This window comes from Scyliorhinus torazame, chromosome 13 (genome assembly GCF_047496885.1).
Source record: "Scyliorhinus torazame isolate Kashiwa2021f chromosome 13, sScyTor2.1, whole genome shotgun sequence".
Taxonomy (NCBI): domain Eukaryota; kingdom Metazoa; phylum Chordata; class Chondrichthyes; order Carcharhiniformes; family Scyliorhinidae; genus Scyliorhinus; species Scyliorhinus torazame.
The window spans coordinates 183,604,421-183,619,568 of NC_092719.1; the positions used below are offsets into that span (position 1 = coordinate 183,604,421).

Consider the following 15,148-nt stretch of genomic DNA (forward strand, 5'->3'; position numbering starts at 1 on the left):
CTTCTGCACTGCAGGAATTCTATGATAACTGACCTGCCAATAAGAAAATTTAAATAAATAAGGCGACCAAATCAATCGACTTAAACTTGTTGGAATATTTTTTCCTCTCAGTACCTGAAATTTCAAGGCCCAAACTAATATTTTCTACAACATAAAACATTTAAAAATGATATATCACAACTATGATTAATTTCCATCATTGAATTGCCTCGTGTTTGCCTTAATACCTTGATTAGGGTTTCTACTTGAAGATTTCTACTTCATTTGTTGATCATGATCATTCAACTACAATAAGGTAATAACTTTACAAAGAAAAGCTCTTTTCTTGAATATCTTTCCATAAGTTTTCCAGTTTACTGTACAGCCAGGTTACTCTGGTCAATTTATATCTCAGCCTTTCAAATTGCCTTATTTAAATATGCAACTTAGTTTGTGATGCAGCCTTCTCTCTCTCACAGTATCAGATTCAAACATATTATGAGCACTATTTTCAAGGTGTTCCTTGAACATCCAAATGTGAACTAATTCTAACTCGCTAGTCTGCACTAAATCTGATACAGCCGGTTCTCTTGTTGGTTTTAAAACATTCTTCCAGAACACTGTTGCGAGCATTTCCTAGAAATTTACTGAACTTAGAACTTGAGCTGTTTTGCTTCCCCCATTGCATGTAAAAATTGAAGCCATTCATTATATATTAGGGGCTGTATATAGGGGCTGTTTAGCACAGGCTAAATCGCTGGCTTTGAAAGCAGACCAAGGCAGGCCAGCAGCAAGGTTCGATTCCCGTAACAGCCTCCCCGAACAGGCGCCGGAATGTGGCGAGTCACTTTTCACAGTAACTTCATTTGAAGCCTACTTGTGACAATAAGTGATTTTCATTCATTTCATTTCATTTGATTTGATTTATTTATTGTCACATGTATTGAGGTACAGTTCAAAGTATTGTTCTGCATACAGTCAAGGCAGATCGCTCTATACATGAATACATAGAACATATTATGAATACACAATGTAAAGACATAAGACGCTAATTGCAAAACACAGAATAGAGTGCTGCAACTGTAGAGAAGTGTAGAACGATCAGTTCAGTCCACAAAAGGGCCATTCAGGGGTCTGGTAACAATGGGGGAAAAGCTGTTTTTGAATCTATTGGTTCGCGTTTTCAAACATTTGTATCTTCTGCCCAATGGAAGAGGTTGGAAGAGAGAATAACCCAGGTGGGATGGGTCTTTGATTATGCTGCCCGCTTTCCCAAGGCAGCGAAAGGTGTAGACAGAGTCAATGGATGAGAGGTGGGCTTGCGTGATGGACTGGGCTGTCTTCACAAATCTCTGTAGTTTCTTATGGTCTTGGGCCGATCAATTGCCATATTAAGCTGTGATGCAGCCAGATAGGATACATTCTATGGTACATCTATAAAAATTAGTAAGAGTCATTGTGGACATGCCAGATTTCCTTAATTTCCTGAGGAAGTAAAGGCACTGTTGTGCCGTCTTGGTCGTAGCATCGACATGGGTGGACCAGGACAGATTGTTAGTGATGTTTACACCTAGGAACTTGAAACAGTCAACCATCTCCATCTCGGCACCATTGATACAGACAGGGATGTGTACGACACTTTGCTTCCTGAAGTCGATGACCAGCTCCTTTGATTTGTTGACATTGAGGGAGAGATGCAGGAAATAGGCTTCTCTGGTCTCTCCATATACTTACTGCCACTACATCACTATCATCAGGAGGCCTCAACTCAAAATTACATGGTGCACTAGGAGGCCATCCAGTGCATCATGTCTGTGCTGAGACTTTCAGAGAGCTTTGCAATTAGTCCCATTTTCGTTCTCTTTCTCCCTTGCAATTTTTTCCCCCTTTAAGTTGATTTCTAATTTATTTTGAAAGTTACTCATGATTCAGTTTCCACCAGGCTTTAAGTCAGTCCATTCTACAGTCTTGCCTCCCTGTTCCTTAATTCTACTGCCTGCTCACCTGACTGAAACCCCTTCTCCCTACTGCCAGTTTTGACTTTTATCAATATTGCTCCTGCTTCCCAATTCTCGTTAAACAACAACTTGCATTTATTGAGACCCTTTAATGTAATAAAGTGATCCAAGGAATTTCACAGCAGCATTATCAAACAAAATCTGACACTGAGCCGCTCACAAAGATATTAGGACTCGTGACCAAAAGACATGAACATCTTAAAGTGACTGAGGATAGGTTAAGGGTATCGTGAGCAAGGCTGAGGTGTGATTAGGGGTTGAATCCAAGATTTCAGAGCCAAGGCAGCTAAGACATTGCCACCAATGATGGAGCAATAAAAATCAGGAAGGCACAAGAGGATCAGAGAAATGCAGAGACTTGGGAAGGCTGGAGGATGATGAGGAAGTCATTGAGGGATGAGAACAAGGCTGAGATTTTCAAAATCAAAGAATTGGTGGGCCTTTCTAGAGATCTTATAGCTTCTAGTTTGGTCCCAAATCTCTATAATAAAACAATACATCAAAATAAGCTGAATTCATGATTCTGACTCTCTTCTTTTATTCCTTGTACTATATGCATTTATGTACAGAGCTCATATCTGGGTAACTAGCTTTGCCCTGACATTTGACCCAAAGGTGCCCTGGTCACACTTTCTGACGAAGCATACTTGTTCCAAATGTCCTTGTGCATTGCCATACCAGTAACGTAATCTGTTCTTGCTTTACTTTGATTTGTGATTAATTCTTACTTTATATAATCTCTTCTGTACAGACTATTGATAATATATTAATTTCACTTGTAATTTGACCACTGGCATCATCTCATATTTTTCTCTTACATTCACCAACTTCACTCTCCACACCTGCACAATCTCCATCATTGGTTTATAGCTATTTACAGCCATGTGGTGCTCCCCAACAAGTTTAGGTACTGCCTGTTCCAGCACTGCTACCAGCATCGTCTCACATGATATGCAAACACCACATACATTTACCAAAATTACAAAGGCAACAAACACATTGGGCGACATTGTACCTGCCCCTGCCGGACATGTTTCCAGTTGGGGATGGGGTCGGGTCGGGAATGCAAAAAAAAGGAGGATGCCCACCCCACAAAGTTCCCACACACCCTTGGAACTCACTCCCATAATATCTGGGAATGGGAGGAGTGGGAGCGAGTGGGCGAGTCATAATTAGCATCTCACTTGCCATATTTAAATAAATTAGGGATCAATTGAGTTTGTTAACAAGCCAACTGATCCCAATATTATGCTGCTCACGGCATAACACAAGAGGTGGGATTCTCCAGCTGCTCCCGCACATTATGGGGGGGGGGGGGGTTATAAGGGGGCAGGCCCCCTGAGATAGTACCCCCATTTCTTCCTACCCACCTATTCTATTACACATACCGCCCCCGGCCCCCTCTCTAAACTGTCCAACCCTTTCCTGCCCAAGATTCTGGACTTACCCGGCTGTGCGATCTATGGGCCTTCGGCTTGACCCTGATTCCAGTCCCAACAGCACCCACTGATGCGCTCTTGTTGCTGCTGGAACTGCTGGCCAATCCCACCCTACATTACCCCAATGCAGCTCGCCCGCAGCATATTCTGGCTGTGGGGTGGGATGGCATAGAGCGGATTAGCATGGAGTACAGCATCTCCACCCAATTTAGTTTCTGGTGAGGGGGTTCAATCCATTTGCTCCCCCATAATATGCTGCCCATTGTTTCCTGGTCTTGCTCTTCTTGAACAATGGTAAAATTATAAACAGGATAAAATCAGATTCTAGGTGACATAATGGAGAGCAATAATGGAGAAAGGGTAAATTTTAAAAGTTAAGGACAAAAGTCAAGGCAATAGTACAGAACATTGACGTGGGTAATAACATCCACAATGTGACTCGAAGGAACAGAGTGTACAAATATAACTGCACCACCAAATACAGTCAGAGTTCAGAAAAAATGGGAAAGAATTAAAAGCTTCTTTATTTGAATGCATGCACCATTTGTAACAAAATAGGTGAAGCAATGGCACAAATATAAATAAATGGGTATTATCTGATAGTCATTTCAAACATATGGCTCAAAGTGACCGAAGCTTTAACTGATTATTCAGCAATGTTTGACATTTTGGAAGGATAGGTGGAAAGGAAAAAGCTGGTGGGGTTGCTCTGCCAAAAAAGAGTGAGATGTGTACTGGAATGCAAAATGATTTTCGCTCAAAACAAATGATTCAACTAATTGGGAACAAACTTCCATAGCGAACGTGTTTAGCCGAGTGTATCTCAGCACTCACAGCGCCGAGAAACACATGGCTATGCAACACGACTTGCGTTGTATAAAGGGCCCTCAGCATGGAATGCGCGGCCGAGGCTGCGCATAGCCCCGTTTTGTACACTGAGGAGCTCCGCTCGCCGGAACTCTCCAGTGTAGCTAGAGTTCGAGATGCCATTTTTAAATGATGTCCCGATCTCCGAGGCTCCCAAACCGACCCCCGACCCCCAACCCGAACACACTATGGGAGGGCCCGGATGCCCGCAACGCCCCCCCAACACTCACGCAGGGCACTCCTGGCTCGATCATGCACGAGCTCAAAATGCCAGCTTTGCACTGTGGCAGTGCCAACCTGACACCCTGACATTGCCTATCCCAGCTGGCAGTGCCCCCTGGGCACTTTGGAATTGCCAGGCTGGCACTGCCAAGGTGCCCAGCTGGCACCAGGGTACAAGCTGTTTTGGATCTTGTAATTTGTAAAGAGGCAGGATTAATTAATTGGTTACTGACCCTCTAAGGAAGAGTGGCCATATCATGATAAAATTTCAGTTTGAGGGTGACACATTGTATCTGTAACTCGTGTCTTAAACTTAAATAAGGGTAATTATTAAAGCATGAAGATAGTGTCGGCTGAAGTGGACTGGGAAAATAGGTTAAAGGGTAAAACAGTAGCTAAGGAGTGATAAACATTTAAGGAGATGTTTCATAATTCTCAAGGACGCATTCCATTGAGGTTGATTCCTGAGATGAAGGGTTGTCTTATGCAGAAAGCTTGGTTCAATTGGCCTTTATTCATTGAAGATTAGGAGAATGAGAAATGATCTTGAAACATGTAAGATTCTGAGGGGGCTTGACTGTTGAGGGGGATATTTTCCCTTATGTGGGCCGTGGGGGTTGGGGTTGGGGTTGGGGGGGGGGGGGGCATGTGGTGGTTTAAATAGGAAATCCCATTGACAAGCGGCGGGAGTAATGAATCCCCCCCCCCCCCCCCCGACGAACGGCCCGCCGCCGATCTGTGGGGCCGGAGACTCCAGCGCCAGATCAGCCAAGATTTTACTGAATGTCAGAGTAGACAGAGCCAGGCACTGTGTGGCCTACTCCTATTCTATAGTTTCTCAAGCATAGGAGTCAATAAAGATTGAGTCAATTTCTCGTTGAATCCGGTACTCTCAGTGCTACGGCTCTTCCCCCCCCCCCCCCCCCCCCCCACCCCCAAAAAATGCAACAGCAACTACAAACTCCAAAACGAATTGTAAAAAGAGTTCCTGGGCACAAGTTGAATGCTGCCGTCCGGGATTTAAATAACACTGGTGATTGACAGTCGGATGCAGGGGAATTGGCACGTACCTGTCAACAATGCGCGCTGACAGCCACACGGACAGAGAGCCAGCTGCTAGTGAGCTCTGACGATGTTCAAACTCCGGGAGACAGAGGGGGAAAGGACCTGGGGCTGACAGGAGCTGATAGAAGGCTCCAGCTTCCTCCCTCCCGCGCGGTGTGGCCCCGGCCCCCCTCCACCCTCGCTTCTGGCCAGCGCAGAGGAAGCCCCCGCCACCCCGCTCGCTGCTTTCCACAATATCACCTCAGAGAGGTCATTCTGGGCGGTTCTGGCCTGAAGGTGAAGGCTCCGCTGTCAATAAGCCGCGGGCCCCTCGGTTGTGCGTCATCACGCACCATCTCACGCCGATTGTGCGCGAGCCAAACGTCACCAGGGGCAACGGCGGCGGTTGACGCCGCGTGCGCGCGCTGCTTCCTTCACTCCGGCACTCGACGATGTTAGTTCTGTCTCTGTCTCCCTGCCGTGTCAGAACTGCCGAGATTGTCCCGCATTTTTCTGTTTGTGTTTCAGACCCCGGCATTGGCAGTAATTTGCTTTTAACTTAATGTAAGTAAAGTTGCCCGAGTCAGAGAATAGGTTGCTTTCCCCTTTGGGAGCTGACGGGTGGTCACCACACCTCAGGCCAGGGGAAAGTTGAGAAGTTTAATAGCCTCAGCCGGGTACGGGATTTGAACCGGCGGCGCTGGCCTCGCTCTGCATCACCACCCAGATGAGCTAAACCGCCATTATCTTAATGTAGCGAATGGGCTGCTGGCTGACCTGTTGCCTCAATGCCAAGTGTCCATTTTGTAGCACCTTTTTTTGCAATGATGCGAGTTAGATTGCCTTTCACCACTGCAGCTAATCGAAGGCAGCATTTCTCTGGCCAGACCAGGAATAACCACAATTTAAGGTGTACCAGCAGCTCCCAGGCTGTACATTTTCTTTCTAACCAGCGCTGTGCTGTTGGCGGTTCAATGTTTTGTTGTTTCTCTTCCCATTCCTAGCAGTGCACTAAGGCAGACTTTCATCTGTGCCCCCATGGCTACGTTTCTTTTCCTGGAACAGGTCGTTACCATGTCACCAAAGGCTTATAGCTTAAGAGGCTCCACACCGCATCAAGTGCGTTTGACTCCAGCCATTGGCCAGTTGGAAAGGTTTTGCAGGTTGATACCCAACCGGTTGGCCATGTTATGAAAGCACCTTCCTTGGCCATCAAGTCCTGGGCTGGAACTCAAATCCAGACCTTCCGGCACAGAGGGGCAGACATTTCCACTTGAGCAGTCTCTCAACGTCGAGGATCACTTGCTTCCACTCTGGGGAGTAGGTTCTGCGGTGGTTGAATAGTTTAATCCTGGATCCGCAGACTCTGCACAGGCTTGGCTGATGGCATTTGATGAGGTGGGTGGGATGCTCTGGATTCTGTGCTTTCCTGTTGTTTATGCTTGCCATCCACGTGGTCCATTCTATGATGCTCGAGGTGATTGGCGCCCCCACGGATGCTTTTCTCCAGTTTTCGTTGAAAGGCAAGCGATTCCCAGGTGTCAATGGGGATGTTGCATTAATTTAGGGAGGCTTTCAGAGTGTTCTTGTAGAATTTCATCTGCCCTAGTGATTGCTTGCCATTGTGGAGCTCGGAATAGACTGGTCATTTTCAAACCAATGGCCGGGACCCGTGGAAGTAGTGACAGGCTTTTAGAAATGTTGGGTGTGACCGGCTTTTAGAATGCTGGCCATTTTGCACATGCATTCTCCCTCAGTGGCGTGCAGACCCGGAGCCCAATGGGCTGAAAGCCTACTCACGCTGACCAAGGAGCAGATTTTCTTTTTAATCACTGGAGTCTTCCTGCCTGGAGAGGCAGCAGAGAGCATGTATGCTGACCTCACGTGTTCTGGGCACAAGAGAGATGCCTCCATTTTGTAGCTGCCAGCTGTGAACTCCAGGGCCTCTGGTGAACAACCCATGACGAAGACGCTGAAAACAGGAACAAAGCAGCATAAAGATGATTAGTTGAGGTGTGGGTTTATTCATTGTGCCGCTGAAAATCAGGATTCAAAGTTCATGTGTGTTACATGGAGGTAAGCACTGGCAAATGAAAGTTTAAAACCCTCAAAACTTCAAAGACATTTGAAGACTAAACATGGTGAGTTCAAAGACAAATCTCTTGATTTTTTTTCAACGGATGCAGTGAAATCTTAAATCATCAGTTGAAGTCATTATCAGAAATGTAACATTGAATAACATGAGCGCCAAGCAGGCTCACCTGTCACATTAAAGGTAAGTGAAAATGGTGGGTCGGGACTTCCGGTGGCTCTCCTCTGAACCAGGACAAAAAAAGGTACCTTTTTTTAATTTTGTCCAAATTTCAAAAGAAAAAATCCCTCAACAGCCAAAAGAAGGTAACCAAGAAAAGATGCCAGCGAACGGGAGCTCGAGAGGCCGAAGAGACGGCAGAAGTGGCGGAGAGAGCCACGACCAGTAGGCAGATGAGACAGCGGACCCACGAGGCGAAGGAACCCCGGCGACCCACGAGAGAGGGCGGCCAACGACCCGAGCATCCACCACCACCACTTGGAGACTGATGAAAGAGCTTCCTGATGAAGGAGCTGGAGGTCATGAAGCGATCAGGATAGAGATCCAGGTGGCGGTCAAAGTGACGGTACCAGAGACATTGGCCACCATGTAGAAGGCAATCGATGAGCTGGGTAAAAAAAGTGACAACTGAGGAGAGGATGATCCTCGACCTGGAAAAGGTCTCGACGGACCAGAGCGACAGAATCATCGCCCCGGAGGCGGAGGTAAAAAGGTTGGTGACGGCCCAGTGCAGTTTAAGGGGAAAAGTCGAGGACCAGAAGAACAGGTCCCAACGACAAAACATCAGGATCATGGGCCTGCCAGAAGGCATTGAGGGCAAGGACCTGACGGACTATGTCGCCCAAATGCTGGGCAACTTAGTCAGGAGAGACAGCTTCCCAAACCCCCCAGAGCGCACAGGTCCCTCAGACCGAAACCTAAGGCCGAGGAACAGCCGAGGGCAATTATCACAAAGCTCCACCGATACAAGGACTATGAGAGGATCCTGCGGTGAGCACGGCAGACAAAAGCAAGCACCTGGGAAGGACATAAATTAGAATCTACCAGGACATTGGTGCAGAGTTAGCAAAACTCAGGACCAAGTTTAATCAGGTGAAATCGGCACTATACAAGTACTCAGGCTCTGGTTCACATAAGAAAAAGAGGAGCAATACTACAACTCCCCGGAGGAAGTGAATGAGTTTGTCAGAACCAATGGCCTGATGAGGGACAGATACGGCAATGAGAGTTGTGCAGGGAAAGACTCTGAAAGAACAAAAGACTCATTGGACAGTAAGCATGTTTGTGTGGGACTGTACTGCCTCGTTCCGATCACAAAGGGAAAACTGGGTCTTAAATAAGGAGCAGGGACTGGGGAAGGCAGTGGGGGTTTAGATGGGGAGAACACGCAGTCAGCTGGCAGTGGGAAGGTGCGAGACTAGCCCAGGGAGGAGGGCCACCACACTAGCAGAAATAGCTAGCACGAGAAGACAGAAACCAAGGGGAATTGCGGCGCATCTCCCAGCAGGGAGGGAGCGCCTGATCGGGGACAGGGTGGCACAGGGAAAGGGAAAGCATTGGGTGAGATGGGGAAAGGGCAACACGGAGGGGGGAGGAAGGGACACAAAAGGAACGTAGTTAGGAAAAATGAGGTGGGTATCATACAGCCCTCGGCAGGAGAGGAACAGGCTGAGAAAACAAGATGGCGCTGGAAGCAGCCACTTTGGATGGTCCCTAAACAAAGGAAGACCTGGGAGTGCAGGGGCACACCCACGTGGTGTACACACAGCTGGCGGCCATGTTGGGTGCCCCCTGGACAAAGCGAAACCCAGGAATGCAGGGGCCGTCCACAAGTAAGTATGGTTGATCCCGCAGGAGCGGGGGGGGGACAAAATCGCCACACCAGGATTATCACCTGGAATGTCAGGGAACTTAACGGCCCAATGAAAAGATCCAGAATCTTCGCCCATCTGAGAAGCCTGAAAGCCAACATAGTCTTACTGCAGGAAACACACCTGAGGGAGAAGGACTGGCTGTGGATAAGAAAGAGCTGGGCAGGACAGACATACAATTCATGTTACTGGACGAGAGCTAGGGGAGTAGCCATACTGATTTGTAGGAGAATCATAGAATTTACTGTGCAGAAGGAGGCTATTCGGCCCATCAAGTCTGCACTGGCCCTTGAAAGAGCACCCTACTTAAAACCCATGACTCCACCCTATTCCCGCAACCCAGTAATCCAACCTAATCTTTTGGACACTAAGGGGCAATTTAGCATGGCCAATCCAACTGACCTGCACATCTTTGGACTCTGGGAGGAAACCGGAGCACCCATAGGAAACCAAAAAGACACAGGGAAGACGTGCAGACTCCCCAGAGACTGTGACTCAAGCCGGGAATTGATCCCTTGTCCCTGGCATTGTGAGGCAACAGTACTAATCACTGTGCTAACATGCCGCCCGAGGGCGAGGCTTACGGCGACAAGAACTGTTACGAATCAAGGGGGACGGTACATAGATAATACAGTGCAGAAGGAGGCCATTCGGCCCATCGAGTCTGCACCAACCAACTTAAGCCCTCACTTCCACCCTATCCCCGTAACCCAATAATCTCTTTAAACCTTTTTGGACACTAAGGGCAATTTAGCATAGCCAATCCACCTAATCTGCACATCTTTGGATGTTATGGTCAGCAGTGTCCTAGATGGGACACCGGGGGACCTTTTACAAGCACGGTGAAAAGGATGGCTGCATACTGGCTCACCAGATGAGAAAGCAGGCAGCCACGAGGGATATACCGCAGGTGAAGGATAGCAGACTGGTAATTGAGCAGAAAGAGGTCAACCGAAAGTTTGAGTCCTTCTGCCAAGGACTGTACACCTCCGAACCCCCCGAAGGGGAGGCGAAGATTAAACGGTTCCTCGATGGACTGGACATGCCAGTCGTGGGGACAATAAGTGGGGGGAGTTGGCAGCACCAATAAGACTGGGACAGATCATGGAAAGTATCAGCTCCATGAAAGCGTCGGGACCCAATGGGTTCCCGGTGGACTTCTATAAGAAACTTGCACCAACCCTGGCCCCGCACCATAGGGACATGTTCGCAGACTCGCTAATGAGGGACACCCTGCCTCCTATGCTAACAAAGGTCACAATATCACTGAGACCCAAAAAATGACAAGGACCCGACAATGTGGATCATAAAGACCTATTTCACTGCTGAATGTAGATGTGACGATACTCGCAAAAATCCTGGCCAAGAGACTGGAGAACTGCGTACCAGAGGTTGTTGCAGAAGACCAGACGGGCTTTGTCAAGGGTAGGCAACTAACTGCGAACATAGCAACTGGCTGCTGAATGTAATAATGACCCATTCTGGGGATAGAACACCAGAGATGATCGTCTCCCTGGATGCAGAAAAGGCCTATGACCGAGTCGAATGGAAGAACCTCATCAAGATGCTGGGGCAGTTTGGGCTAGGCACAGGATTCACCTCATGGGTGAAACTCTTGTACAACACCCTCAAGGCGAGCGTTCGGACCAACACCACCAGTTCTGACTACTAGCTACACAGACGCACAAGGCAGGGATGTTCACTATCCCCACTCTTGCTCGCCCTGGCAATTGCTCTGCGAGACACGAAAAGCTGGAAGGATATACAAAGGGGGCAGAGAGCACAGAGTGTTGCTCTATGCGGAAGACCTGCTCCTTTACGTCCCGGACCCACAGAACGGACTGAAAGAAATCATGCAACTTCTGAGAGAGTTCGGAGGCCTCTCATGCTACAATCTCAACCTGGGCAAGAGCGAAGCATTCCCCATGAATCCGAACGCAGGAGGGACTAAGCTGGAGGGTCTACCATTCAAACCAGCTTGAAACAAATTCGCTATCTGGGGATCCAGATAGCCCATGACTGGACACACATCCACAAGTGGAACCTGACCAGTCTGGCGGAGGAAGTAAAGAAATGACCTGCAGAGTTGGGATGCACTCCCGCTAACCCTGGCACGGAGAGTGCAGAAAATCAAAATGAATATACTGCCGAGATTCCTCTTCATGTTGAGAGCCATACCGATCTTCACCCCCAAGGCCTATTTCCACAAAGTAGACAAGATGAGTATGGCATTTGTGTGTGTGTGGGGGTGGGGGTGGTGAACCAGAGGATCCCTAAGTCGACACTACAAGAAGGAAAAACATGGGTGATCTAGCCTTGCCAAATTACAGAACGACCACTGGCCGGCCACAGCCAAGAGGGTGAGGGGATGGATATGAGAGCTAAACACGGAATGGGTGAGGTTGGAGGAGTCCTACTGCAAGGGAATGACCCTCCGAGCATTTGCCACGGCAGCATTCCCATTCCCCCCCCCCCTTCCATCAAGGCACACACCCAGCCCAGTGGTGGTAGCCACGTTGAAGACGTGGAATCAAATGAGGCAACATTCCGCTTTAACTGAGATGTTCTCCAAGGCCCCCCATCTGCGGCAACCACAAATTCCTGCAAACCGTGCTTCACACCACCTTTAAAAAATGGAGAAAGGATGGGGGGGACGCTAGCAGTTATGGACCTCTTCATGGGGGACAGACGCTCAACCTTGGATGAACTGATGGAAGACCTGGACATACCGATGGGACAGGAGCTCAGGCACCTCCAAATTAAACACTTTCTCCGTAAGGAGATGCCAAATTACCCCAGGGCACTGAGACACCCTCCTAAAGGAGCTAATCAACATGGACAATAAGGAGGGGGGGAACTGTGGAACATATACAGCTGGTTGCAAGAAAGGGCAAGACTACCACTGGACGAAACTAGAAGGAAATGGGAGGTTGAACTGGGGACGGAAGTGGGTTGGGGACTTGGGAGCGAGCCACTAAACTGGGCTAACTACACCTGCGCTAGGCTAAGCATCATGCAATTTAAAGTGGTGCACAGAGCCCACCTGACTAGAACCCAGGTTCTTCCCGGAGGTGGAGGACAAATGTGAGCAATGCCAGGGAGGCCCGGCCAACCACGCCCACATGTTCTAGGCCTGCCGCAGACTTGCCGGGTTCTAGACAACCTTCTCCGAGGCGATGTCCAAGGTTTTGTGGGTGAGGGTGGAGCCATGCCCGAGAGTGGCAGTCTTCGGGGTATCGGACCAGCCAGACCTTCATACGACATGAAGAAGAGGACCAACGCCCTGGCTTTTTCATCCCTTTTTAAAAAAATATATTTTATTGAAAGTTTTTTACAAACTACATTTTTCCCTCTTACAAAACAAACGAAACGATAACAAATCAGAAAATTTTAACAATACACAAGTAACAAAACCCCATTATCTATTGGCCTAAACTAAACTAAACCCCCCCCCCCCCCCTCCCTTCCCCCTGGGCCGCTGCTGCTGGTCATCCATCTCCCCTCTAACGTTCCCCTAGGTAGTAGAGAAATGGCTGCCACCGCCTGGTGAACCCTTGAGCCGATCCTCTCAGGGCAAACTTTATCTGCTCCAGTTTAATAAACCCCGCCATATCATTTACCCAGGCCTCCAGTCCGGGGGGTTTCGCCTCCTTCCACATGAGTAGGATCCTGCGGCGGGCTACTAGGGACGCAAAGGCCACGACATCGGCCTCTTTCGCCTCCTGCACTCCCGGCTCTTCCGCAACTCCAAATAGAGCTAACCCCCAGCTTGGTTTGACCCGGGCCTTCACCACCTGCGAGATCACTCCCGTCACTCCCTTCCAATATCCTTCCAGTGCCGGGCACGCCCAAAACATATGTGCGTGGTTTGCCGGGCTCCTGCCACACCTCCCACACTTGTTCTCCACTCCAAAGAACCTGCTCAATCTTGCTCCCGTTATGTGTGCTCTATGTAGCACCTTAAATTAAATCAGGCTAAGCCTGGCGCATGAGGAAGAGGAGTTTACCCTGCTTAGGGCATCAGCCCACATACCCTCTTCTATCTCCTCCCCTAATTCTTCTTCCCACTTTCCCTTTAGTTCTCCCAGCTTTTTCATCCCTAATCACACCCCAAAGAATCTTGCTCGGCTGGAGGTCGGCAGCACCACCCACAGCTGCAGACTGGCTGGCAGACCTGGCGGAATTTTCCACCTGGGGAAGATCAAGTACACCATCTGAGGGGTGGACAAGAGCTTCCACAAAGTGTGGGGGGCATTCATCAGCATGTTCCAAGATCTGTTCAAGGCAAACAGTGACTAGGAAGAAGGTTGGGAGGGGTGGAGGGAGAAGACTAGGGAGGACACGCACAAGTGACAGGGCCATAGGGGGAGGGAAGGGATCCCAAAGAAGGCACAAAACAAAGCATGGAGTGCAAGGGGAGGGGGCCACGGAGGCCTGTTCGTCCCGTTATCCCCGTCCCCAACACCAAACAATAAAAAATAAAACCCCCAACGGGGGGAAAAAAAGAACATGTTGGTCCAATGGGGGGTGGGGGCGGAAGTGTAAAAATGACACAAACGTGCTTGTCAATATCAGACACACTTGAGCTGCTACTTTGTAAATATCATGTGCTTTATATGTTAAACTGTTATACTGTTAACGTTGGATGCCAATACAAATATTTTTTAAAAAGAAGAAAATAGTGGGTCGCGAAGTTCAGACAGCATGGGTAGTGAAGATCAGGCGGCGTAGGTCGCAAAAATCGGCTGGCGTGAGTTGCGAAAGTCTGCCGACAAGGATGACCGGTTGGTAAAAATGGGTCCCGGGCAAAAATGTTTGAAAAATACTGGAGTAAAGCATTTGTTTCGGGAGTCTTTTGTCGGGCATGTGGCCAATGTGGCCCGCTCATCGCAGCTAGTCGAGCATGACCAGTGCCTCAATACTGCGGATATTGACTTGGGAGGATGCTCACATTGGTATGCCTAAACTGACAGTGGATTTGCAGGATTTTGCGGAGGCAATGTTGGTGACATCTTTGCAAGGATTTGAAGTATCTGCTATACATTGTTTCTGATGCAATGCTGCTCTGTAGACCATGAGCTTGGTGCTGGGTTTGAGGTCTAGGTCTTCAAACATTCTGTTCCTCCGGTGTCCGAAGGCTGCACTGGCACATTGGAGTCAATGCTAAATTTCGTCGTCAATGTCTGAGAGGAGACTCCCAAGGTATAGGAAATGATCCAAATTGTCTAAGGTTCACCTTGGATTTTTATGGTCGTTGGGGGGGGGCAGTTTTGTGTGGCAAGAGAGGGCTGGTAGAGAAACTTTGTTTTCCGGATGTTTCGTTTGAGGCCCATTCCCTCATATGCCTCAGTGAATGCGTCGACAATGGTTTGTAGTTCGGCCTCTGAATGTGCGCACACACAGGTGTTGTCTACGTATTTCAGCTCTATGACAGAGGTTGGGTGATCTTGGTTGTGGCCTGGAAACGTCGGAGGTTGAATAACTTCCCATTTGTCCGGTAGGTTAGCTCCACTCCAATGGGAGCTTCAGGGTGACGGGGGGAGTGCTGCTGCGAGGAAGATGGAGAAGAGCATTGGTGCAATGACACAGCCCTGTTTAACCCCAGTTTGCACATGT

At 48.5% G+C, this 15,148-nt stretch overlaps 1 protein-coding gene across 5 annotated transcripts in view; it reads right to left on the minus strand.

Annotated features, from left to right (window-relative positions):
* Positions 1 to 5,884, minus strand: part of hdac11 (histone deacetylase 11) — a 278,425-nt gene extending 272,541 nt beyond the window's left edge. Inside the window, exon 1 of one of the 5 annotated variants that reach the window (XM_072472541.1) lies at positions 5,596 to 5,884. The gene's annotated coding sequence lies outside the window, so the exon portion shown is untranslated. The remainder of the gene's footprint in view (positions 1 to 5,595) is intronic. The other 4 variants (XM_072472538.1, XM_072472542.1, XM_072472539.1 and 1 more) reach the window with 4 other exon arrangements.
* Positions 5,885 to 15,148: the final 9,264 nt, after the last annotated feature.